Here is a 24331-nt window from a genome sequence, read left to right on the forward strand (position 1 = left end):
CTAATCAGGATGTCCGGACGCGAAAGCCATTTATTCCGAAGCATCTGACATCAGAAGGGTGAGAATAAACGTACCACTAACAGTTATTATGCCAGCAAAATACATTAAACCGATTGCAATAGAAACTTGAAAAATGTGTAATTGAGTAAATTGATTTCGAGTGTCCACTGAGAACCGAAAGTGAAGTCGTTTTATGAAATAATACTGTCGCCAGTTCGTGTTTGACCAGAAGTAACGAAACTGATTATGTTTACCTTAATGTGATTTTATGTAATAAGTACTGAAATTTCTGTAAACAAGATGTTATAAAATTTTTAAAAGTTACTTATCGTGATCTTGTACACACTCTAATAAATCAAAATCAAAAGATATTAACAAATTCTGAAACGTAGCACGGTAGTGATTGAAACACATTACTCCACCATCTTGCCGGCCGGTGTGGCCGTGCGGTTCTAGGCGTTTCAGTCTGGAACCGCGTGACCCCTACGGTTGCAGGTTCGAATCCTGCCTCGGGCATGGATGTGTGTGATGTTCTTAGGTTAGTTAGGTTTAAGTAGTTCTACGTTCTAGGGGACTGATGACCACAGATGTTAAGTCCCATAGTGCTCAGAGCCATTTGAACCATGCACCATCTTGTTTATGGAGTTTACATTTCACTGATCAGTGAAATCTCAATAAACAAAAGTCATTACCAGAAACACAATAAACACCTAACACATCACTTTCAACAGCAATGGAAACAAGAAACGCCGAAAGTACGAAAACCAAGAATCACTGAACTTACAGTTAAATACATCAAGTTACATAACACTGTTGAAATAATTGATTCAAATGTTTAATAAATGTCTTTCTGAAAAAGGCGATGAAAATATTTTAATTTCCAAAATCTAATCGACACTGTCAGTTAAGTTAAAAAGCTTAATTTTTGCATTGAGCTAACAGAATTTAAGATTTACTGTCTAGCTCTTTTATGAATTTAAAATATAAGCCTTGTCATACATTTGTCACTGGGTCATATTAGTGACAGGAATAAGATTCTACTGTTGGTAACGATGACCTGGTATAAATATTGTCGCTGACAAAATTTAAAGTTAACAGAACAGTCATAATGTTGACTTGCTAATTGTAATACGCTGGCACGTCTTTTACATTTCTAAACTTCTGAAACGGTGCCGCCTTACTTTGACGTGAGTTGCTGCAAGCACGGCGTGATGATTTGTTGCAGAAAATTGTTCGTCAAAGGGCTCTCCCTTCCATTTACAAGCCGAATTAAATACATCTGACCACATTCTTCTTCATTAATACTCTTGAACTCTTCTTAAATAATTATTGTACTGTGGCACATAATATTGCTCGTTATCTTCATACTGTCTTGCTTAACATATCAAATGGCTCTGAGCACTATGGGACTTAACATCTGTGGTCATCAGTCCCCTAGAACTTAGAACTACTTAAACCTAACTAACCTAAGGACATTACAAATATTCATGCCCGAGGCAGGATTCGAACCTGCGACCGTAGCAGTCACGCGGTTCCAGACTGAAGCGCCTAGAACCGCTCGGTCACACCGGCCGGCCGCTCAAAATATCACCGTGATGTTTACACACCAAGTTTTGTACGCCCTCTCGCAGTTACTCATGTCCGGTCTCACTTACTGTCAACTTGCAGCTTTCTCGTGTGCGCACTCCTCCGTACCGTCGATGATAGTGCTACTCGGATATATCTTTGGTTAGAGACGTACCAACGATGACAGTGGCACTCGGATATATCTTTGGTTAGAGATTATTGTTACCAGTGATCTCTAGTCTGGAGACCACTGGTTGTTAACTCAGAGTATAAATATATGCAGTGAGCATTCGAATACGCAGAACCAGAATGCTGTCCGCAAGATCTACAGCTCAAGTCAGGTGATTTTGGGACGGCCGCATGTTAGCCCGTACAGCACTTAGCGTATTCTGAGTATTATAATTTCGCTGTTACAGACAGATCACCTTCAGAAGTACCGTGAAACTTCGTATAAGCGTTTTACAGACACCTTAAAAATTTGACACCAGGAACGGAAGTTGGCTTAAAGATTTGAAGAGCAGTGGTATCGTTCTTTTCCGCCACAGTATCTTAGTTCAGATTCCATTTCATTTACGTTCTTTCGGTAACAGGATAAGAAGGGGAGCCAACAATATTTTTTTTACTCTTTCTGTTGCACTTACTCGTATTTTCGAAGCTCTGTTCTGATTAATTACGTTTCAGTGACACTGTAGACGGCGAGAAGGGTCACGAAAAGACGAATTTGGAACTATGAAATTGTTACAGTAAATACGGCAAGCAATATGCACCACCTGCTTGTCCATTATTGTTTTCAATTCTTCTTTACTTACTCCTCTGCTATTTATAGCCAAGTAAAATACCTACAACATTTTTCTCCATCTCATGGGAAAACTAAAATCATACATTATGCACAAAAAAATAAAAAATACAGTATCAATTCTCCAATTTTGGAGTAATAAAATAAATGACAGCCATCTATATTTCTTTAGGTTTTCAACTGCACGGATTCATACTCTCGAATCTGTTCTAATTAGTTACGTTACAATGACACTGAGTGGAAAATTGTCTCGAGCAGAAATACTTAGATACACAAAAGGATTTTAAAACATGCGTAAATGAGAAAATTAATCGGACTGTCATGTATGAATTTTATCTGCATATGAATTTTGCATCAATATCCATACAATGACAGTCAGTTTACTTAGACACAAATTTTTCCAGCACTTGTCTCGTAAACACATGGCCATAAAATCGCAAAAATAATCTCTACAATATCGTGTCTCGACATTTTTCAACATATAAAGTGACTCACATTAATATGAAATTTACAATGCTGCATTTTTGTACATACCTATCAAAAGTAACTGGTACTGATTTCACATACTTCTGTTTACATCCGTAGCAACGACAGCTCCGTAACACAGCTGTTTCTAAAACTCAAACGTGCAGAAAGGTCTAAAAATAAGGCGGATAAGTTTAAACTCCATTTTTGCTGCTACCTTAAATTGAAGGCAAGGAGCATCATCCGAAAATCACGCGACTAGCCCGTTTGATGCTGACAACACGTGGAGTAGATTATGCTCGCTGCATAGGAATACATACTCAATGGTTATTATTCATATCAATTACTCTGACTTTACCAACGTGCTCAATACATTTTTACAACTTTTTTAAAAATGATTTGCAGTAAGTTTGAGTTTCAGTATTTCTAATAATTGTTAATAACAATAAAATAACAAAAATGTACATTAACTATCTGAATTACTATCAAAATGCGAAAAGACAAAATGTAAAATTATGAAGAACTGTGTTATGCTGTTACACACTGTCCGCTTTTATGTGCCATGGTGACTAATGGAGTGCACTCTGCATATTGAGTAACTGTACAGTTCATATCTGTTTACAGTCTGCCCGCATCTCGTGGTCGTGCGGTAGCGTTCTCGCTTCCCACGCCCGGGTTCCCGGGTTCGATTCCCGGCGGGGTCAGGGATTTTCTCTGCCTCGTGATGGCTGGGTGTTGTGGGCTGTCCTTAGGTTAGTTAGGTTTAAGTAGTTCTAAGTTCTAGGGGACTGATGACCATAGATGTTAAGTCCCATAGTGCTCAGAGCCATTTGAACCATTTTGTTTACAGTCTGACATAAATATGATGCAGTGTTGTGTATACTATACTATTCCTTCTATATACACTTGGGAGAGATGGAACAAAATTGGAAAAACAAAGTTAATTCAACTCACCTGACGAATGGTAACGTACTCCATCCAACAAGCTGACTTCTGTTAAGTACGAAACATGACTTTTCTCACTACAGTTTTTGTCACCAGCCAAAGTCATTATAGTGAGGTCTTACTTAAATGAACAAGTGGATAAGGTATAAATACTGTAAAAAGGTTTTGTGACACCACTCGTATATAATCAAACGAACGACTATAGTTCCAGGAATTGAATAACTTCATTGTCCAGTTATATCGGCTCAGACCAAACAGTATGTTAAATTCTTGCTAACAGCACTGCTGAAAGAGTTGTCGGCACTGTGGGCCACGTTTCGCATGCTCGCTGTCAGCGGCTCTCCAGACAGCAGGTGCTGGTGCGCAAGCCATCCGGCTGCCCTGGTGCTCGCTCCGGTTTTAATTAAGGCTCGTGTTTACCAAACGATATGTCCGCGCCTAATGACAGCGCCAACGCTGCCATTGTCGGCGCCAGAAAACATGTGTGGGTCGCATCACATTGTCAGAGTCGGCCGACATTTCTGTAAACAAATGAGGCGAGGCGCTATGATAGTCATGTTTGAAACGTGAAACAGGGCGGCTTAAAATACCAAGGTAACACCAATATTTCATAATGATATCTTCCATTATTCAGAGTTATTTTGAGTTAGTACTAACAGCAGCCGACTGCTCCGTCAAATTCAAGTCTACGTCCAGACACAAGAAGTCGCCGTAAGCTGCACGGTAGCTAGTTTGGAAAATAAGAACCTAAAACGTTAACTTCTGCGATTTTGCAGGGAACATTTATTTTCCCCTGAAACCTCCCTCAACTCAAGAAATGATTATAAATATCAGAATCAAGTAATGCAACAACTGATGCAAGTCAGACAATGGTTGAAAACCACTTCAGATACGATTATGTTGTTAGACGATACAATAAGTGAATTTGTTTTATAGGTGAGAGTGAGGGATTAGGAAACATCGCTACAGTTCAACAAAATTATTAGAAATTAACCACGAAGATTGAGAGAGCTGCGCAACAAGCGCAACCGAAATCTTGCTCACAAACTAAAGCTGAGTAAAGTTAAAATAAAAATCATCAATGCAATAGGAGAAACGTGCACTCAGTTCTATACCAAAATCTTACCTGCTGATTGACGAAAATCCTGGGAAATAAATCATTGTACCAAAGTTAACGCCCCCACATACTCGTCCATTATAGTGAAATCGAAACGGAAGAAGATAAAATGAAAGCTAAAACACCAGTGTCTTTATTTATCCTTTACGGTTAAAGAACACACAGCCATTTTCGTAAATTACGCTGTAGGAAATACTGTAACAAACCACAATTTTTTCAGAAATGATATTACTGTACTGTTATTGAGCTCATCGTCAGGTGGTACTGTTGATGTTTGAAAAGCTTTATTACTGTCCTAAAGTATAACAACGTTTTTGTAATTATATAGTTTACAAACATTCCATTAGAACTACTGACAGCCTTGGGAGAGCCAGTCATGACAAAACTCTACCATCCGGTGAGCAAGATGTATGAGACAGGCGAAATACCCTCAGACTTCAAGAAGAATATAATAATTCCAATCCCAAAGAAGGAAGGTGTTGACAGATGTGAAAAATACCGAACTATCAATTTAATAAGTCACAGCTGCAACATAATAACACGAACTCTTTACAGACGAATGGAAAAACTAGTAGAAGTCGACCTTGGGGAAGATCAGTTTGGATTCCGTAGAGATATAGGAACACGTGAGGCAATACTGACCCTACGACTTATCTTAGAAGCTAGATTAAGGAAAGGCAAACCTACGTTCCTAGCATTTGTAGACCTAGAGAAAGCTTTTGACAATGTTGACTGGAATACTCTCTTTCAAATTCTGAAGCTGGCAGGGGTAAAATACAGGGAGCGAAAGGCGATTTACAATTTTTACAGGAACCAGATGGCAGTTATAAGAGTCGAGAGACATGAAAGGGAAGCAGTGGTTGGGAAGGGAGTGAGACAGGGTTGTAGCCTCTCCCCGATGTTGTTCAATCTGTGTATTGAGCAAGCAGTAAAGGAAACAAAAGAAAAATTCTGAGTAGGTATTAAAATCCACGGAGAAGAAATAAAAACTTTAAGGTTCGCCGATGACATTGTAATTCTGTCAGAGACAGCAAAGGACTTGGAAGAGCAGTTGAACGGAATGGATAGCGTCTTGAAAGGAGGATATAAGATGAAGATCAACAAAAGCAAAACAAGGATAATGGAATATAGTCGAATTAAGTCGGGTGATACTGAGGGAATTAGATTAGGAAATGAGACACTTAAAGTAGTAAAGGAGTTCTGCTATTTGGGGAGCCAAATAACTGATGATGGTCGAAGTAGAGAGGATATAAAATGTAGACTGGCAATGGTAAGGAAAGCGTTTCTGAAGAAGAGAAATTTGTTAACATCGAGTATAGATTTAAGTGTCAGGAAGTCGTTTCTGAAAGTATTTGTGTGGAGTGTAGTCATGTATGGAAGTGAAACATGGACGATAAATAGTTTGGACAAGAAGAGAATAGAAGCTTTCGAAATGTGGTGCTACAGAGGAATGCTGAAGATTAGATGGGTAGATCATATAACTAATGAGGAGGTATTGAATAGAATTGGGGAGAAGAGGAGTTTGTGGCACAACTTGACTAGAAGAAGGGATCGGTTGGTAGGACATGTTCTGGGGCATCAAGGGATGACCAATTTGGTATTGGAGGGTAGTGTGGAGGGTAAAAATTGTAGGGGGAGACCAAGAGATGAATACACTAAGCAGATTCAGAAGGATGTAGGTTGCAGTAGGTACTGGGAGATGAAGAAGATTGCACAGGATAGAGTAGCATGGAGAGCTGCGTCAAACCAGTCTCAGGACTGAAGACCACAGCAACAACAGCTTTTTATAGCTTTTTCAATCAACTTTTAAAGGAAGTTACCGACAAAATAAACTGTACATTAAAGAAATAAGCAAGTATGACAAAATATGAGTTATTCAAATGACTTTGTGTCTGGTTGCTGTCTCAACACCATCAACATTTGTATTCATGCTGTGTTTATTTGGTGTGTAATTGTGGAGAATACGATCTTGTGACAAACATTTGCATAATGACAAGATATACAAAATTTAATAAATCAATACGTCGCTTTCAGCAATGACAGCTATAGAGCAGTACTAGCATCTGTGACATTGTATTTTGAAATTGCATGAATCTATTAAAGATTGTTGATTCAGAGGTTCATTGTGAAAATAATTGGGCACTGTTAATTATTAATTGTCGTGGTTATAAAGACATTGATACAGCTGCAGTGTCATTCGATGCACTTCATTTTTCTGGAATCGCTAATGTATTCAGATTTGTATTTAATACTTCACTGTAAACTATTATAGACTGTCACATAGCAGTAAGACGCAATTTTTCAGCTTGTCTCAGAGTCCGCCTTTGCTGGTCATTCCGCATTCTGCTAATCCAGAGATCTTTTCCGGCATCCTTCTTCTGGGATTTACCCATATCCAGTCTTCATCTTGGGCTGACCTGGGCAGTCCACTCTTAGCCCCTGTCCCGCCAGCGCTGAGCCATACATCAAATTCATCTTACCTTGTAGCAGCAATTTTGGGCTGCCGATTAGCTCATCTAAAAACGCGTAACGTCACATGTTGCGCTACGGATGACATGCACGTCGGCCTCCACGGTACCTGTGGTACTGGTCAAAGGTACCTGACAACTGTGGACTAGTTGAGCGCCTGCGTTACTTCATTCTTGAAGTCTACACAGATGGCAGTGGCAACTTCCAGCAACATAACTGTCCGCTTCGTAAGACCAGAAATATGAGTCAGTGGTTTGAGGAGCATGGCAGCGATCTCATGTGATGTCTTGGCCACCAGATCGGCAGATCTGAACCTGTTGGAAAGGATTTGAGTCGCTAATGGTTGTCAGATCAGCGCCCACGAATCACCTGCACGTATTTCATGGGAATTACTTGACGTCTGTAGATATCTTGTATAAAAAACCTTCCACAGACAGGTCGAACTAGGTCATGCAGTATCGCTGCTGTACTGCATTCCAGAGGTGGACCAACACACTATTATACAGGTGGGCCTAATGTTATGGCTTATCACAGTACATCGAATTTATGGAAAGCAAGGGTCACATAGGTCGCAGGGAAAACTGAACATTCTACGTGACTGGAAAGCAGCACAGGTTCTTCCATACTTTATGGGGAGTCGCATTTCAGATGCGTAGAACTAAAAAGCTATGTCGCCGACACCTTTGCTCTATAACTGTGTGACATGTTTTACGCTCACGTATGATGATCCTCTGAGAGATCAGAAAACTCCACTTTCTATCGTTGCTCTCAGAGCGTTGGCAATTGGATAAAATCAACTGTGAATTATCTTTCTTTATTAATCCGTGCGTATTGTTTTAATTTATTTGGTATAGATCTCGAAGCAACTACAGTATCATCTACAGATAATTTACGACTGTGATCAACGTGACGTGCTCTCGGAAGTTTTCCAGCATCCTACAGTGTTGTATCTCTGAGACTCAGTTTACCCCATGTGATTAATAATTTGCTTTTTCTGATTGTTTCAATTGCTCCGCATTACTTATTTCACGAAATTTAACCATGATTCAGTAATGATGTCTACTGCAACATGCGTGATTGTTAAATATGCTTACAGTTTCTAAATATGCTGTAGTGTCCAAATTAGAAGTATTAGCTGAGCTGTGCTTTTTTCATCTTTTTAAACCCAACGCAGTAATTCAATCGAATTCGAATCTTAAAATGGATAAGCGTTGTTATTTGACTGTAGAGGTCTCTTTTTATTGTGAGTGGCTGTTTGACACAACGTCACAACGCAACAGCGCCTGGAGGAATAGCTTGCTGCGGGCAATGTAGAACCAAATATTCCAGAACGGCTTGCTAAATCAATAGAGGTTAGTTTTACACTTTCGCTTTTAAGCCTACATCTAAGTGCCTGTTCTAAACAATCCTGAAGCGCCTTGCTATTATCGACAATGCCGATAGAAAAAAGTAGTAAATAATAAAAATGAAGGAATTATATATATATATATATATATATATATATATATATATATATATATATATATATATATATATATATATGAAAATGGTCCCATAGGATAATGAGTTATTTAGACATTTGACGATACGTTTATTCATAATAAGCACACGTATATATGTGAATTGTAGCCTCATATCAAGCTGATAAATTAACTACATAACAATTTAACTTTAGCTCCACAGTGTAAGCATAGCATTTACAAACAATAGCGAGTGCAGAATAAATGCATGACTCTGTGCTTTAATTTACGAAAAACAAGAAGAAAGATCATAAACGTTTCTCACACAATTAAATCAAGTTGTAATAATGCAACCTAATGACTAAAGTTCACAGGTTCTTACAAACAGTTAAATCACGATAAGGTCACGTTGATGCAATGAATGATTTACTGAAAATAAACTTTAAATTTTTAAGTCCCTACTGTATTCAACTCTCATTCAACAAACATCCTCAATCCCACTAACTCAGTGTGAATCTCCAGCAGCGATCTGGCCGCACAACCAGACACGAGATCTAACCAATCTGGAAACTAATCGACAGAAGACCGACAAAGGGCCTTGACATTGCTCTGCATGTTTATTTAAAGCCATGGACACGTGACTACTCCGTTATTCAATACAATGTCTTACATCATCACCATTTTTCGAGAAAGTTGAACTTTACATGAATACATTTTACATCACATAACTAATATTGTCGACCAGTTTGCCACCTGATCACAAAGTATTAAACCAGAATCTAATAATAATAACGAACTTCAAGGGATTTATTCACCACATCCGGCAATGCAGCCTAAGTAGTCAGAATATAGATTTTACATACATCGGCACTGCAGCTTGACTCTACTTAATACATCAACTTTAAAAACAAATAATACGGAATTACAGTTAAATAAACATAGTAATCAATGAGGTCATAGACTAGGATTATCATACTAGTTTTAATGAAATTTTCTTCTTGAGGGGAAATATTGGTTTAGGGACATTCACGCATATTATTGAAAAAATAGTTTTTATGTACGGATTTGTTCAGTAATAAAAGTGACTTTTTATCTTCATTTCTCATGCCAAGAGCTTTCAAACGACATGTCATATGTGCATTTCACGTGCTCACAATTAGCTCGTCTCCCTAACACAAATCATAAGCTGTCTTCAGTTTTCTCGTAGCAAGTCTGTAAAACCACCTTAAGTATTTTTAGCGAATATTACAATTTTTACACTTTGTTATAAGCCACTGGGGCCATCTTAACTCTCTCAGTGGGCATGAAGTCTGTGTTCCAGCGCTATTGGGGATTCCCGCTGGCGATCAGTTTGTACCTAGCTTACAATGCGTGGCGTACTATAACCTCTTCCAGTCACCAGTTCGCTATGCCTAGGACAGGACTGGCCATTGCGTGCCAGACTTCACGCAAGCAAGGCATTCTGGCCAAGGCCTGACCTGTCATTCGACTTTGCTCTGTCCTTCTCGGAAGAACCCGGAACAGTGTGGTATTTCATTGCGTACAGCCGTGTGAAATTTGTCGGTCGGCATAACGCTCTTCCGTTCGGAAGATTCGTGGTGTCAACATTGCTTACCCTCCGCTGTTTGTTCATGGCATGCAGGACGTTCACAGGTCCAGTGGCCGTTTGCAGAAAAGGAGGCAGTCTAGTTGTCTATCGTCACGAGTTTGAAAATCGAATGAGAATGACAGAAAAGACGGAAGGGAATCCTAAACATCTGCTACGCAGTTGCATAATCGATAGGTACCGCAGATTTAGTATGAAATGGCATCAGGATATCATTCAGGAAGAATTTAAAGGTTTAGTTGACAATGAAAGAGCAAAATACTTAAAAAGATCGACAGACGGGATTCATGGTTCTGTGTATCAAGAAGTACTTGGTGCTAAATTTGCAAGCACTGAGCATATGAAGCAACTGGTGTACAAATAGTGAAATTTCTGAAGTCACATGCATTATCCACTATCAGTTGCAACAGTTTTCGATGCAGACTTTACATATTACTGCGAAGTAAGCTGTTTAAGTCAAGGGGTACGCCTGGAACGATTTTTCGATTTGAAACCCGCTGTTGAGTTTATGAAGGAAAAAGGAAAGTAGAAACGAAAACTTGACCCCGAATGGATTCTAGACCTCGTATTTTAAATAGACTTGACGGTACACTGCCCACATTGCAAGGTGAGAAACAACGTGAGTCCAAACGAAACTCCCTGGCAGATTAAAACTGTGTGCCAGACGAAGAATCGAGCTCGGGACCTTTGCCTTTCGCGGGCAAGGGCTCTAACATCTGAGGTGCCCAAGCACGACTCACGCCCCGTCCTCACAGCTTTACTTCCGCCAGTACCATGTCTCCTACCTTCCAAACTTCAGAGAAGCTCTCCTGAGAACCTTGAAGATCTGGCACTACGCTGCAGAGTGAAAATCTCATTGTGGAAACATCTCCCAGGCTGTGGTTTAGCCAGGTCTCAGCAATATCCTTTCTTCCAGGAGTGCGAGTTCTGAAAGGTTCGTAGGAGAGATTCTGTGAAGTTTGGAAGGTAGGAGATACGGTACTGGCGGGAGTAAAGCTGTGACAACGAGGCGTGAGTCGTGTTTGCGTAGCTCAGATGGTGAGAGCACTTGCCCGCGAAAGGCAAAGGTCCCGAGTTCGAGTCTCGGTCCGGCACACAGTTTTAATCTGCCAGGGAGTTTCATATCAGCGCAAACTCCGCTGCAGAGTGAAAATGTTCTGGAAACGTGAGTCCAGTTCCCTAAACTTACTGGCCTTAAAGAAAATGGGAGCTGTGAAGAATTAATTGTAGCCTTGAAAGAATTACAAGCATAGTTTTCTAAACGATTTGAGGACACTGCATCTTACATCTGTTTTATGAGCTATTTCCAAGACCATCTGCTATTCCAGTTGAAAGCGTCTCAGTGCATGTGCAGGTGTACCTGATTGATGTGCTGTGTAATTCCCATTTGAGAGACAAAACCATTTATGTTAAAATTGTCCAGGACATCTACATTGTTTTCATCAAGTGGAGTTTCCATATCGCGGTGGTTGCAAAGGTGCTGCTCTATTTCGATCAACACATGTGTGCAAAAGACCTTTTTTCGATTACGAAATATTATTATCATGTGGCAAACAAAGTACGAAAATCTGTGAAATTTTCTGTTTACGTCCGTGCGCCAACAGACTGTACCAGTTGAAGTTTTATTGTCTGTTCAGTGCATCTCCAGCATGTCAAAGTTGTTAAATAACACTGAAAATTTGTTTTGTTTGTGATCTATGTTCTTGAGAAATACAAAATATTAAACTAAGTAAATGCAGTGCAGCTGCACTGCCATCTAAGTATGGCGTGCCTGCAGATTCCCCCTTTCCTCCTCCTACTACTCAAACAGTGTGGTGTGGTGGTTCAAAATGGCTCTGAGCACTATGGGACTTAACATCTATGGTCATCAGTCCCCTAGAACTTAGAACTACTTAAACCTAACTAACCTAAGGACAGCACACAATACCCAGTGATCACGAGGCACAGAAAATCCCTGACCCCGCCGGGAATCGAACCCGGGCACCCGGGCGTGGGAAGCGAGAACGCTACCACACGACCACGAGCTGCGGACAGTTGTGGTGGTGGAGAAGTGTGTAGCCAGGCTGAATGCTCTGGCACGCGAGCTAGGACACGGTTTGTGAGCCGAATTACTGGTCGCCCCCGATTAAGAATGTGCATTAGGCTTATTTATGAGCGAGTTATTACCGTCTGTAACATCATAGATTAAGGGTCGACCTGCGACAGCAATCGCACAACTTGCGTACGGGCCGCTAGACGCCGCCGCGAGCGCTAAGAGTGCATTGAAATCGCAGGCGCGCGTGTTGCGTACGTGCCGCGAGGTGCCGCCGCGAGCGCAACCGTGTATAAGTGCCGACGGAGTTCGGCCAGATCTCATTTTGTTGGCATCTCATTTTTGCCTATTCTCTTATTTGCTTAGTTGCTTAGCTCTTACTCGTTTATTGCTCATGATATTGTTCTCTCTTTCAGTCATTCTGATTGTTTTGATTTACTCCCAATTGAGAAGTGCTCATTTTGGCATTTCACTTTTGCATATTTCTTATTTTGCTAATAATATGCTCCTTAGCTTTTTACAGTTGAATTGATTTACATAGTCTCATGTACTGTTTGTTCATTTCAGCCTGTTCATATTTTGATGTTCTTTAAATACTGTAATAATTATCGGAAGCATTTCTTCCCTTAAACTCGTGTAAAATATTCTCGATGTAGGATTTTTTCTGTGCCACAGTTGTAAGGTTTTGAATATAAATTATATACGAAACTGTGCTTTAAAAGGAATTTATTTTTTCAGTTTGTACTACATCAGACGACAATTTTGTTATATGAGGGAGAAATTTGAGGGGCGAACCCATAGAAATAGTCTTAAGTGACCCCCTGAAAGAACGTAACACTGTAGGCACCGAAAATTTATATATATAAAAGTATACGTCACACGTCGCATTGTTTGCTTTCCCGCAAACACATCTACTGCTGGAAATCGAAACAGAGTCTTCGGGACTTTGATAATGCCATTGCTGCCCAAAGCGTTTCTGTGATTTATGTTCTTCGACAGATAGCATTACCGGGATTTCTTCCAGTCGCATTCATAATACGGTCTCGTAGGGAGAGAGTGTCAACTTGGGAAACGAGGTCGCGCTTTACGGACGTCTGCGGGGGTGCGCCGACACCTCTAAGTGGAACAGGCAGCCCCCCCGGGGCGGTATTAGCAGGCGCTTCGCTGCTGATTGGTGGAGCGTGAGAGATAACGGCGGCACGGCGACGCTGCTGTCACGAAGCGACGTCGCCGCCCCCTCCTCCCTCTGCAGCCGGCATCCGCACACCAGGAAGGACGCATTGCCAGCCTCCCAGTTATTACGCAGGCGCTGTTTCCGCCAGACGTTGCTAGTGGGCCGTACACAGTAAACGCCACGACAGAGGTCAACACAGTTCTTTGCACTAATGTATAACTGCCCTACAGCTGTTGTAAATCAAATGTGTACTACTGTGTTCCAAAGTATCAGAATCTTCACGTTCAGGTCACGTTGTTACAAGACCTGCATTTACAGCTACATCTACACAACTATTCTGCAGTTAACATTTAAGTTCACGGCGAAGATTTCATCGAAGCACTTTTACTTTATTTCCCAACAATCCAAATCTCGAGCAGTGCCTTGGAAGAACGACTATTTTAATCTTTCAGTGCAAACTATGATTTCCTTATACAGGGTGTTTCAAAAATGACCGGTATATTTGAAACGGCAATAAAAACTAAACGAGCAGCGATAGAAATACACCGTTTGTTGCAATATGCTTGGGACAACAGTACATTTTCAGGCAGACAAACTTTCGAAATTACAGTAGTTACAATTTTCAACAACAGATGGCGCTGCGGTCTGGGAAGCTCTATAGTACGATATTTTCCACATATCCACCACGCGTAGCAATAATATGGCGTAGTCTCTGAATGAAATTACCCGAAACCTTTGACAACGTGTCTGGCGGAATGGCTTCACATGCAGATGAGATGTACTGCTTCAGCTGTTCAATTGTTTCTGGATTCTGGCGGTACACCTGGTCTTTCAAGTGTCCCCACAGAAAGAAGTCACAGGGGTTCATGTCTGGCGAATAGGGAGGCCAATCCACGCCGCCTCTTGTATGTTTCGGACAGCCCAAAGCAATCACACGATCATCGAAATATTCATTCAGGAAATTAAAGACGTCGGCCGTGCGATGTGGCCGGGCACCATCTTGCATAAACCACAAGGTGTTCGCAGTGTCGTCTAAGGCAGTTTGTACCGCCACAAATTCACGAAGAATGTCCAGATAGCGTGATGCAGTAATCGTTTCGGATCTGAAAAATGGGCCAATGATTCCTTTGGAAGAAATGGCGGCCCAGACCAGTACTTTTTGAGGATGCAGGGACGATGGGACTGCAACATGGGGCTTTTCGGTTCCCCATATGCGCCAGTTCTGTTTATTGACGAAGCCGTCCAGGTAAAAATAAGCTTCGTCAGTAAACCAAATGCTGCCCACATGCATATCGCCGTCATCAATCCTGTGCACTATATCGTTAGCGAATGTCTCTCGTGCAGCAATGGTAGCGGCGCTGAGGGGTTGCCGCGTTTGAATTTTGTATGGATAGAGGTGTAAACTCTGGCGCATGAGACGATACGTGGACGTTGGCGTCATTTGGACCGCAGCTGCAACACGGCGAACGGAAACCCGAGGCCGCTGTTGGATCACCTGCTGCACTAGCTGCGCGTTGCCCTCTGTGGTTGCCGTACGCGGTCGCCCTACCTTTCCAGCACGTTCATCCGTCACGTTCCCAGTCCGTTGAAATTTTTCTAACAGATCATTTATTGTATCGCTTTTCGGTCCTTTGGTTACATTAAACCTCCGTTGAAAACTTCGTCTTGTTGCAACAACACTGTGTTCCAGGCGGTGGAATTCCAACACCAGAAAAATCCTCTGTTCTAAGGAATAAACCATGTTGTCTACAGCACACTTGCACGTTGTGAACAGCACACGCTTACAGCAGAAAGACGACGTACAGAACGGCGCACCCACAGACTGCGTTGTCTTCTATATCTTTCACATCACTTGCAGTGCCATCTGTTGTTGAAAATTGTAACTACTGTAATTTCGAAAGTTTGTCCGCCTGAAAATGTACTGTTGTCCCAAGCATATTGCAACAAACGGTGTATTTCTATCGCTGCTCGTTTAGTTTGTATTGCCGTTTCAAATATACCGGTCATTTTTGAAACACCCTGTATATATATTTCTCGCCATGCAGGTGGGCTTCAACAAAATAGCAGTAATTTTGCCACGAATGGCAATGATGTGGGTAGGGGAACTGTCACTGAGGAGACATAAATCAAAGTCTGTAATAAGATGATCAATTAGGAGACCCCTATCCATTGAATTGCCACTCCCTCAGACGGGTTGGTGTGCATTGAAGTTCCCGAGGAGGAGAAACGGGGGCGTGATTTGGTGTGTATTAAGGTAGACGTTGCAAACTGTGATTGGCAGAGTCGTTTGCACTCTAATCACCGTTGATTCCAGGCTGATATGGAGGGGGATCCAGTCGCTAATGACATCGGAGTAAACCAAACTGCAGATTGAAATTTCTTGAAAAAATCTCTCCACAATGAAAAACGCCTTTGTTTTAATGATTGTGATCCCAGATATCGTATCATATTCGTGACACTTTCTCCTCTATTCCGTGGTAATACGAAACGAGCTGTGCTTCTCGGAACTTTTTCGATATCCTCTGTCAGTCCAACTTGGTAAGTAGGCCATACTCTAGCAGAGGACGAATAAGCACAATGTAGGCGGTCTCCTTAGTAGACCTGTTGGTTCTTCTATGAGATCTGCCAATAAGAAACAGTCTCCGGTTCGCCTTTCCCACAACACTATCTATGTGATCTTTCCGATTTAACTTTTTGGAATTGTAATTCGTAGATATTTAATTGAACTGACAGCCTTCAAATTTGTATGATTTATAGTGTAACCGAAATTTAACAGATTTCTTTTAGTACGCATGTGGATGACCTCAAACTTTTCATTATATACAGATAGTTGCCAGTTCTCGCACTATACAGAGGTCGCGTGTAAGTCATTATGCAATTCCTTTTGATCATCTGATGACATAACAAGGCGGTAAATGATAGCATCATCTGCGAACACTGTAAGATGGTTGGTCAGATTTTCTTCTAACTCGTTTGAACAGATTAGAAACAGCAGAGTTCCTGTAAAATGGTTCAAATGGCTCTGAGCACTATGGGACTCAACTGCTGAGGTCATTAGTCCCCTAGAACTTAGAACTACTTAAACCTAACTAACCTAAGGACATCACAAACATCCATGCCTGAGGCAGGATTCGAACCTGCGACCGTAGCGGTCTTGCGGTTCCAGACTGCAGCGCCTTTAACCACACGGCCACTTCGGCCGGCAGAGTTCCTGTAACACTTCCTTGAGTACGTTAGATGTCATTTCTGTTTTACTCGACATCTTTACGTCAATTATTATGAACTGCGACTTTTCTGACAGGAAATCATGAATTCAGTCACACAACTGACACAGTACTTCGTAAGCATTCAATTTGATTGAATGCCGTTTGCGAGGAACGATGTCAAAAGCGTTTCGAAAATCTGGAAATACGGATTCAATTTGAGTTCGCCTGTCGATAGCACTCATTGCTTCATGAGAGTAAGGAGCTAGTTGGGTTTCACAAGAACGATGTTTTCTGACTCCGTATTGACTGCGTGTCAACATCAAATGCCTGCTAAATGAGAGAAATCGTCGTTTTCAGCTCACACTGCAAAGTAGACTAGCTAGAAATAACTCAGTGCGGTGCTGATAAGTCTCCGTGAAGCCAGTATAATATGAGTGATAAGTTCAACAGAGTGACAGGAGAGTGAAACGTCTGATTCATTAAGTGGGTTATTTTTTTAACAACTTGAAAACAAATAAATTAGGACAAAACTTAATCACCTCCCTTGATCACTGTGAAAAAACACGTCAAAAGTAGCAATTTACCAAAAATTTTAAAAATTTAATTTCTAAGCACACGCGACAGGCACTGTAACAAAAAGCACTTTGACTTCAATGTTTAGGCCCAGCAGCCACCTTAACGAGGAATTTAGAAATTTAACTGAATGATAAGGCCCAATGACCACTTTATCAAAAAAATTTTTAAATCTGAATTAGTTTGAGACACAACAGGCACTAGAGCAAGAACAATTCAGTAATTACGCAGAATTGCCAGTTTACCGAAAAAAGCTGTAAGAGTTGAATTTAACTAAGCAGTTACAGCAGTTACATAAAAATAGCAAGATGTCGAATATTTGGTTCCGATGATTTCATTCTTCAGAGGGTGTATTTGAATTCATAAAATTATAGACATGGAGGCTTCCTTCAGCACTTATTTGAAAGGAAAATGTAGCCTTATTCAGGTTCCTCCTTGGTGCCTGACGGTTGCATCAGTGGCCCTGTTGACGCCCTGCACAGAAGGGCCCTTCCACATCCGATAAGACTTTCAGGTGTCAGTAGAGTTGTTCCCGGCCAGCAACGATCACGGCGGGCTGCCATGCACTGTTGATCATTTCAGCTAGATGCCAACAAACGTTCTGTTTCGAAAGCCTCGCTGCCCCACGGTGCGCGGTTGTCGTGCGCCCTCTAGCACCGAGATGTCACTCGGCGTGACCGCAGTGAAATTCGGGGTTTCGTAGGTAGCAGCCGCGGAATGGAGTCGTGTACATCAGGACACAGTAAGTCTACCTGATCGCTCGCGTGACGGATTCCAACCAGGCGCCACTGACTGATAGGCTCTTTGCCTCCATGGAGCTTCGCATATTTTCTGGGTGATGGCTTCGGTGCTACTTTCCTTGTAAAATTCTCTGAATACTACCGGTGACTGTCAATCAAGAGTACTGTTTGCATGCACTCATTAAGGAGGCACACAACTGGAACTTAACCTCAAAATCCCTTTTAACTAATGTGGACGTCTGCACAGTGTTGGAAAGAAGGCATTATTGCTTTAATTTATGCACGTGAAACTAGTCGCGCTCACGCTGAGTCACAACCCATCGCAAGACTTTTTCCTACTTTGTGACGTTGTAAGGACGTGACGCCGTAACGAAAGTAAATAACCAGAGCAGAGTCGAACGGCGAGTCATTCTATCGACAATAAGGGCCGCAAACTGGAAATTCCGCTCACTAAAGCGACTTTGACAAAAGACAGCGTTATCGTGACCGTGCTCCTGGGGACGAGAATCTCGGAGAAGGTGAAGCGGATGGTTTATTCACGTGCTACTGTCGTGAGCATCTATGGAAAGTGGTTGAAGTTCGGTGACACCACTAGTAGGAACAAGCTGCTCGACGCTGATGCCTCATCGCAGACAGTGGTGGCGACGGTCTATGGAACATCTGACTCCAGCGTACAGTTCTGGACTGGCGCAGGCATTTTGCAGGGCACTGTTCAGCACACACTGTCATGCATGGGCCCCACAGCCGACAACCCTACGTGTTCCTATGTTGACCCAACGACATCGTCAATTACGGCTGCGGGAGCAGGATCATCGAGATTTCACTGTGGCTCGATGGAAACATTTTGTCTCGTCAGATGGATCCTTTTAAACCAGGTCTACCGGATAGGCTGTCATCCACGTGAATGACTGCTCTAAATCTGCACCGCGCCAGTGACACATACCAGTGGGAGCAGTATTATACCATGTTCACCTGTTTTTCTGTGGTACATGTGGTACTAACCGAAGACATCATTACAGCTGTGGCCCACGTGAACATTATTGCAAACCAACAGCATCCCGTTATGCTTGATATTTTCCCCAACGGCAGTTACATTTCCCAACGGGATAACATTCCGCGTCACAGGGTAAAATCGTACTACAGTGATTTGAAGTGCTTGATAGTAAACTCACATTGATACCTTGGCCAACCAATTCACCCACTATATGTAATTCTATTGGGCACCACCTCCATGCTACCAAAGCTCTGGTACCATACACATCTGGAAATATATCAAGGACCTGCAGAACACATGAAGCTTTGAATCGCTAATGTATTTCCTTCTAAAGGTGTACCAAAATGCGGTCATAATGATCTGGCCCATCATACTACACACCGATGAAGCTTAGAGACTAGCTGCACTTTATACAGACATGGCAAACTAACAAATTTCCGAAGACATTACACCACTTGAAAGCTGCAGCAAGCGGGCCAGTCGTTCCCGCTCAGGTATGCCAACATTCATGCGTTGCGACAAGCAAATCTGTGGCGAAACCTTCTCCCTTTTACACGGCCTGCAGATCTGGTGTAGTTTTATGCAGAAGATTTCAGTGGTTCTCGGGAGCTGCTTTGAGAAGGACAGCGGTCGGCAGAACTAAGATCCCACTTAATTCCAGTCGAGGGGCTGTACACTGATTGTCATACAAGACAGCTACCCACGACAAGGAGGACTGCGATCATTGTTGGAAAACAGGCACACGGAACCACACGTAGTAAAAGATTACACTATCAGCCGTGAAGGGCCAACATTTATTTCACTATATGGCCACAGAACGTACATCATAGCGAGGGCTGTTAGGGAAGTAACGTCCAATAGGGCGCGAAATGGAAACCACAGTGAAAATCCGATGAAGATTGAACAGATGTGTTGGAAAGTTCTCTAGTACACTCGTCGATCGCATCATGTCGCTCTTTCCAGTTCTGAGCACACAATGACCACGTAAAGACGCCTAGAAAATTGTGTCTTCCGGCAAGCATGAGGGCCTGGTGAGAAATCTGGCTTGATGTCATGCAGCCCACATAATATAATTATCATGAGTGCCCTTGATGACAATTCTCGGCCGCACTCAACAGGGGCAATGAAGATGCTCCAGCAGCGTTTTCGATAAGAAGTGATCACCCACAATACGGCCCATAATTTGCCCCCGTGAGTACCATCTCTGCTTACATGAATCGTTGGCTATGAAGAAAACATTTTGGCACAGACAACAAGATGTAGAACAGCTTAGGCAATAAGAGAAAAGCACAGGCGGCTGCCTTCTATGACGAGGATATTGGAAAGCTAGTAGACGGGTACGACAAATGTCACTGTCGGAGTGGCGACTATGTAGAGAAGTAACTGGATGGTGTTGATAACTGTTGCAAAAAAAAAAAATTATTTTAATGGTTGTTTCCATTTCGCGTTCTATCGGACCTATCTTTCCGTCGGGCCCTTACGGTCTTGAATACAATCGTCCAGACGTCGCGGCATGTAATTCTACAGGTCTTGAATGTAGTCCTATGATACTCCATCTCATACCATTTGCATCTGAATGCACAGTTCCCACAGATTGATCGGTGGAGGTGAAGTCCTGATGAAATACTTAATGACTCATCACACAATCTCGATCGCGGAGAGATCGGGGAATGCGGATTTCCATGGCAAGTGTCCATAGCCGCACACTGAGGAGGCGGAAATGGTATTTGTCCTGTTTAAATAGAACATGGGCGTGGGCGCGGAATACGATGACAGCACCACGTAGCATTCTGAAGCCGATCTCCTCGCTGATCAACCAGATGTGGAACCTGTCGTCCGGCCGTCGTGCACGTGTTGTTACACTGGCCGGGGTGGCCGTTTGGACGCACTAATTTCAATCAGTGGGCATGATGTCGTGGCCCCACTCACACTCACCGCGCACGTGGCTACCATGCACAAGTCGCCATTGTCACAACTGAATGTGTGCAACATATGCACCCAGTATGCAGCGGATCAGTTTAAATGGTTCAAATGGCTCTGAGCACCATTGGACTTAACATCTGAGGTCATCAGTCCCCTAGAACTTAGAACTACTTAAACCTAACTAACTTAAGGACATCAGACACATATATGCCCGAGGCAGGATTCAAACCTGCGACCGTAGCAGTAGCGTGGTTCCTGACTGAAGCGCCTAGAACCGCTCGGCCACAGCGGCCGGCAGCGGATCAGTCGGGTCCTTCTGGATGCAGCTCTTTTTATGACGGTAACTCTATTTGAATCCTTGATCGAACTCTTCTAGTCACCATGGAAGATTCCTCGTTATGTTGTAGGCTCATTATCTTACTGATAATCCGAACGTAACGGGTCGGTTACCATTTCACTGTACTACTCCAGAGTTCGTTGCAGGGATTCACTAGTATGTTTACTCAGTGTCTGGGAGTGAACAGCTGCCTCCTTGTTATGATCTAAAGATGACTGGTGAAAACCACAACCTGTAATTTCTTGTGGGAAATGTATGTGATTTTCCCCTCTGTATGGGATAATGAGTACGTGAACGCTGTGTGTTGACTGCTCCAGGACACCAGCAAAAGCGAAGACCGAGTCCTGGAATTCCCAAGCAACCTGGTACGATAATACCATAGGTTCTTTGGGTGCCACTTGTTACAGAAACAGAATTGAAGTCGGGAACGGGGGCTTCTGGCAGCTGAGGTTTGAATGGAACGTTCTTGGTGTTCAGGCCGCATCAGTTCGAATAAAATCCTCGAGCTCAGCAGCCAGTCAGATAGACCCAATGTGTGGCGCGCTCGTAGATCGCCCCAGGCAGCTAGCGGAGCTATTGCCCGTGGCAGCACCGATGACGTCAGGTGGCGCCAGGGGCAGGCGCCATGTTTGAAACTACCGTTCCCGCGTCGCGCATCTGTATTTGCTTTCTTCCGATGTCCAACGCCCGTCCCTATGCCCTGCTGAGCGTGTACCCCTGGTCTCTGTTGAAAATGTTCCTGTTTAAACGAATCTCGGCCGCTTCCTGTATAACGAAGCCTCAATATGAAGATGCATGAGCCAACACTTTTGTATTTTCGAACTTTAATTAATGTCCGTCTTCTAGGCAATGCTTTGCTATGACCGACTTGACAAGCTTCCTTTGTTTTACAAGGCGCTTATGCTCAGTACAACGCTCCACAACCGTGCGAATTGTTCGTCCGATACACATGCAACCACATTCACAGGGGACACTCGAAGAGCAATTTCGTCTTCAACAGAGTGCAACATACCTCATATCTTGGCAGGCCGGAACACCGGTCTTAGTCCATGTTTCTGCAGCAGACGTCCTAATTTGCTGCTAGTTGCTCCACAGTATGGCAGGAATGCACTCCGTTTGGCCTCTTCTACTGATCCACCAGGTGTCTTTCGTCGGCGGCCCTTGAAAGCGTTTGCGATGTCTCTTTTGCTGTATCCATTATCCCCGAAGACACGTTTTAAGTTCTGCAATTCAGACTGTAGGTGGTCGTCGTCAGAGATAATGTTGGCGCTATGAACCAACGTGTTCACGACTGCTTTCTTGTATATAGGGTGAAGGAAACTATTGGCGTTCAAGTACCGACTAGTGTGTGTTGGTTTCCGGTACACTGAATGACGAAGCTGGCCTCCTGCCTTCTACTCAACCAAAACATCCAAGAATGGTAGCTTACCGTGCTTCTCCATCTGGACAGTAAATTTAATGTTGGGATGGACACCATTCATGTGATCGACGACTGCTCTAGTGTATCTTAACCATGACGCCATATCAGGAAGGTGTCATCAACTTATCGTAGAAAGCAAGACGGCCGTAATGTCGCAGTTTGCAACAAAGTGCTCCATTAAGAAATTTGCGACTGCTAGAGACAGTGGCGATCCCATGGCTGTGCCGTCTGCCATCTCATAATATTCATCGCAATACAAAAAGTACATTCTCGTTAGGACGTGACGGAACAACTTAATGATTCCAGCTGGAAAATGTTTGGCCAAAAGATCTAGCGTATCTTGTATTGGCATCCTTGTAAAAGTGACATAACGTCCAGGCTAACCATTAGGTCGTTTGGGCCTAACTTCTTTCTCTTGAGTGTCTCAACAAATTTCTGCGAGTTGACAACGTGGTATCCCAGTCGTTGCGACCAAGACTGATTAACATTACGTCATCGCACTGCACTTCATATCACTTCCACAGACACGAAGAAACCCCTCTCTTCTTCAAGGGCGAGTTGTAAGGCCCAGGCATTTCACTTCACGAAAAGACCGAATCTTGTGAATTTCTTCCTATTTTGGAGTGTATTTTATTTTATAAATTTCACATTTACTAGAACTCGGCAAAAAGCAGAAGTTATGCGCTGAACTATTCAGCACTACATAATACGATGGCAGCGAATAGGAAGATGGTAATCAAAGAAGGTAATTTTGACGATTGGTCCATATGGCGTGGCAGTGAATCACGGGAGTGGGGAGAAGTACGCGAGCCCTGACAGGGTATCTTGTTTGGCAGTCAATACTTAGGGAAACCACAAAATTCAGAATTTTCTTCATTAAATGCTAATTATTAAAATCCATTTTTGAAGTGGCAGATACTGGGAGGAGACCACAAGCAATCAAAGCTTTAATACTACAATAACACTATGCATTACACCAGTTAAGCCATTAAAATTGCTACACCACGAGGATGACATGCTACAGACGAGAAACTTAACCGACAGGAAGAAGATGCTGTAATATGCAAATGATTAGCTTTTCAGAGCATTCAAACGAGGTTGGCGCCGGTGGTGACACCTACAACGTGCTAACAAGAGGAAAATTTCCAACCTATTGCTCATATACAAACAGCAATTGACCGGCGTTGCCTGGTGAAACGTTGTTGTGATGCCTCGTGTAAGGAGGATAAATGCGTACCATCACGTTTCCGACTTTGATAAAGGACGGGTTGTAGCGTATCGCGATTGCGGTTTATCGTATCGCGACATTGCTACTCGCGTTGGTCGAGATCCAATGACTGTTAGCAGAATATGGAATCGGTGGGTTCAGGAGGGTAATACGGAACGCCGTGCTGGATCCCAACGGTCTCGTATCACTAGCAGTCGAGATGACAGGCATCTTATCTGCATGGCTGTAACGGATCGTGCAGCCGCGTCTCGATCCCTGAGTCAACAGATGGTGACGTTTG

Source organism: Schistocerca nitens, chromosome 4 (genome assembly GCF_023898315.1).
Source record: "Schistocerca nitens isolate TAMUIC-IGC-003100 chromosome 4, iqSchNite1.1, whole genome shotgun sequence".
Classification (NCBI taxonomy): domain Eukaryota; kingdom Metazoa; phylum Arthropoda; class Insecta; order Orthoptera; family Acrididae; genus Schistocerca; species Schistocerca nitens.